This window comes from Choloepus didactylus, chromosome 21 (genome assembly GCF_015220235.1).
Source record: "Choloepus didactylus isolate mChoDid1 chromosome 21, mChoDid1.pri, whole genome shotgun sequence".
In the NCBI taxonomy this organism is placed as follows: Eukaryota; Metazoa; Chordata; class Mammalia; order Pilosa; family Megalonychidae; genus Choloepus; species Choloepus didactylus.
The window spans coordinates 46,354,372-46,358,598 of NC_051327.1; positions in this window are offsets into that span (position 1 = coordinate 46,354,372).

Below are 4,227 nucleotides of genomic sequence, written 5' to 3' on the forward strand. Positions count from 1 at the left end.
CACTGTTTGTCTGCTGTGTCTAGGGGTGGGGGTTGGGGTGGAGTTTGGGTGTCAGATGAGGTTTAATAGAGACCTCTGGACTGACACAATTAGAAGCTAGAAGCATTTTTGGATGCATAGTTTCCCAAAGTGGATGTCTTGTGACAAAAGTTTCCCCAGCCAAGAAGTAACAAATTTCCTGCATGCCCTTCTTGGGGTTCTTGGCGATCAAAAGTGTATTAAAGGTATTGACATGTCCTGCAGTGAACAAAACTTTTAATTTTATTTAGCCCATACTTATTTGACCATGGAAACCTTTTACTGAATAGTTCTACTTCTGTCCTTTTATGGCTAATAAACTGAGGTCAGAAGTTAATACCTTTCCTATATACAACAATAAATTAGAAAACATTCTAAGGGGGAAAAGGCTCCCATTGACAATAACAACATAACCCATAAACTGCAAAGGACTAAATCTTATAAGAAATGTGCAAGACCCATATGAAGAAAATATTTCTGTCCTGAAGGATGTAACCCCTAACTAAATGGAGAGAGATACCAGGTGCCTAAATGTAAAGGCTCATTAAAACAAGTTGAGTCTCCCCATTTCATCCTTAAACTCAGTGGCATCCAATTTTTTAACAGAATTGAAAATCTAAATTTCACTACTTTTAAAAGCAGTGGAGGTGATGTATTAGAAGTACTAGCGTATGGAGTAAAAACGCGATATTACTGTGAGGGAATAAACAGTAGAGTGGGAGAGAGGGTTGAGACATAGCCCTGAGTATTTCTGAGTATTTCAGTGGGGGAAAAAATAGACTGTTAAATACATATAGTCTTTCCAGTTAGATCCATATTCTGGAATGCTATTCAGCTTTTTAAAAGATATGGACATGAATAAATTTTAAAATACTTTATTGCATGAGAAAATCCAGTTGTAGAGCAATGTGTATCTTTTATGCAAAGAATAACTCCCCAAACTGTAAACCAGCATAAGTAGATGTATAGAAAAGGGGAGAAGGATGACCCCCAAAACACTAAAAGTTAGCACTGGGCAAAGATTCAGGGTTAGAAGGTGGTAACGGGAGACAGTTATTTGTTTCTATATCCTTTTATTGTTTGAAACTTGTTCTTCAAGAGTATGTTCATATATTGCTTAAGTAATTTTTCAAAGACCCAAATGGAAAAACAAGAACAAAGCCCAAAATTTAGTGTAAATTAGTTATAGCCCCCTGGGAGAATGATATGATCATACTTATCAAAAAGTACCTCTGACCCAGCAGGTACACAGGAATTTATAGGGTTTTTCTTCTACCTTTGTGACAAAAATGAAGATAGAATAATATTCAGTGAAGCAAATTTTGTAATTACAAAGGACTGGGAACACCCTAAATGGCCATTAGCAGAGGAACAGTAAAGCTAGCCACTGAGAGAAATATTATGAAGCTGTTAAAAAAAAAAAAAAAGACACATCAATCCATGTTAGGTCAAGTGAAAAGAAGTATGAAGCTGTGAGGCTACTATGACCCCATTTATGCCAAATTATACATAAGTGCTCAAATTCCCACAAAGAATCAGGAAGAATTTCTAGAAGGATACACAGGAACTGATTCAGGGTTCTGGATTCCAGCCACTAGAACCTTCCCTGTTTATAAGCTGAAACAAAGACAAAGGTCAGAGTGAACCTGGTCCTCCTTTCCATGCTTCTCCTCTCAGGACTCGGGGACCACCAAGTGGGCAGTCCAGCTCCAGGCCTACGTGCTAATCAAGGGGATCTGTTCCTGTTCTAAAGCTGCCAGGCCTACGTGCTAATCAAGGGGATCTGTTCCTGTTCTAAAGCTGCCAGAATGCAATATACCACAAATGGATTGGGTTTTGTAAAGGGGATTTATTAGGTTACAAATTTACAATTCTAAGGCATCAATAAGAGGATACCTTCCCTGAAAAAAGGCCAATGGCATCCAGAACACCTCTGTCAACTGGGAAGGCACGTGGCTGGCGTCTGCTGGTCCTTTGCTCCCAGATTGCATTGCTTTCAGCTTCTGATTCCGGGGCCTTCTCTTTAAGCATCTCTGGGTTCTCACTTAGCTTTTCTGGGGCAAACTCTGGGCTTCTACATCTTTCTGTCTGCATCTCCAAGCATCTGGGTCTGTGTTGGCTCTGAGCTCTCTCTCTCTCTCCTTAATTAGTAGACTAATTAAGATCTCACCCACAATAAGTCTGCACCCACAAGTTTGGATTAAAAGAGCATGGCTTTTCTGGGGTACATAACAGTTTTAAAACAGCACAGGGACACTGTAGCAGGTGGCCATAGCCCAGAGGTGGTCAGTGCCAACACCCTAAGTAGCAAGTGCCCCCTCAATGGCAGGGGCCTTGGGCAATGTAGCATAGCAGAACAAGGGTCACATGGTCACAGCAGGAGCCAAGGAGTTACGGCTGCAGGAAGAGGGCATCACTTTGGCCAAGGACACTCAAGCCCATCTCTAAACCCAGAGGAGAGCAAGCACTGACCCCAGGCTCCCTGCCTATTCAGGCTGGAACCAATGATCCCTAGGGTCCAGTCAAGAAACAGAACCCTACTGGGGGTCTGGGATTGGAAACCAGGAACTTTTATTACTGACAACTTGCCTTGTGACCTTGAGCAAGAAGGTTTTTAGAAGGGCAGGGAACCTTTTAAAAGTTGTAGACAAAGGTACCGTATGGGCTAGTCCACAGGTACCCCTGGACATCTATTGACAAGGAAGAATGAAGTTGCTGCCATGGATATTAAGGGGGATCCACAACCCCTGCTCCCTTTATGGGCCCAGACAACTCACTCCTTGGTCTCTCTTCTCTGACACCCAAGACATCCCATACCCTGGCCCCTGCTCCCTGAGGACCCAGGTGGTCTGATATATTTTTTAAAATTCTTTTAACACCTATATTGAGATATAATTCATGTGCAATACAATTCGCCTATTTGAAGTGTACAATTCAGTGTTTTTTTAGTATTATTCATGGGTTGTGCAACCTCCGCAAACCTATTTTAGAACATTTCAAACGCCCATTAAAAATAAAAATGCACACCCATTAGCTGCCACTCCCCATTTCCTCTCAACACCCCCCACCCCCTTCCTCCTTGCCCTGGCAACCACTGATCTATTTTCTGTCTTTATAGATTTCTCTGTTTCGGACATTTCATGTAAATGGAACCATACAATATGAAACTGAGCATGTTTCATCCATGTCATAGAATATATCAGTACTTCATTCCTTTCATTCCCTGGTAATACTCCATTGTATGGATATAGCAACATTTTGTTTATCCATTCATCTGTTGATGGACACTTGGGTTGCTTCCACCTTTTAGATATTGTAAATAATGCTGCTGTGAACACTGGTGTGCAAAGTATTTGAGTATTTGAGTCCCTGCTCTCAATTTTTTGAGCATATACCCAGAAGTGGGTTTGCCAGTCTCATGGTAATTCTATACTCAACTTTTTGTTTTCCACAGTGGCTGCACCATTTTACATTCCCACCAACAGTGCATGAGAGTTCCTATTTCTCTACATCCTTGCCAACACTTGTCATCTTCCATTTTTTAAATAGATAGGATAATATCACAAATGTGGTAAACTGTTAAAAATTTGTAGATCTGGGTGTTGGGGTGGAGGGTATACTGGTGTTCTCTGTATGGGTTTTGTATTATTTTTGCAACTCATTTAAGTTTGAAATTATTTCAAAGTAAAAAGTGAAAAAAAAAAAAAACACCTCAAATCAGATTTACTTATGCTGTAGTAACAAACAACGCCCAAATACCAGTGACTCACAGCAAGGGAGGTTTATTTAACTATTTTTAACATTTTATTTATTTATTTTAACATTTTATTTTGAACTAATTATAAATTCACAAAAATTGTGCAGGGAGGTTCTGGGTACCCTTCACTCAGCTTCCCAAAGTGGTAACATTTTAATAACCCTAGTACAATATCAAAACCAGGAAACTGACACTAGTACAATCCACAGAGTTTATCACATCTTAATAATTTTACATATACCACCTGTGTGATATATATATACAGTTCTATGCCTTTTTATCACATGGGTAAAATTCATGTAATGATCACCGCAGTTAAGATACTGAACTATTCCATCACCGAGACTCCCTCTTTTTTTTCAATTCAGATATATTCATGTACCATAAAATCATACATGGTGTACAATCAACTATTCACAGTACCATCATATCATTGTGCATTCATCACCCCA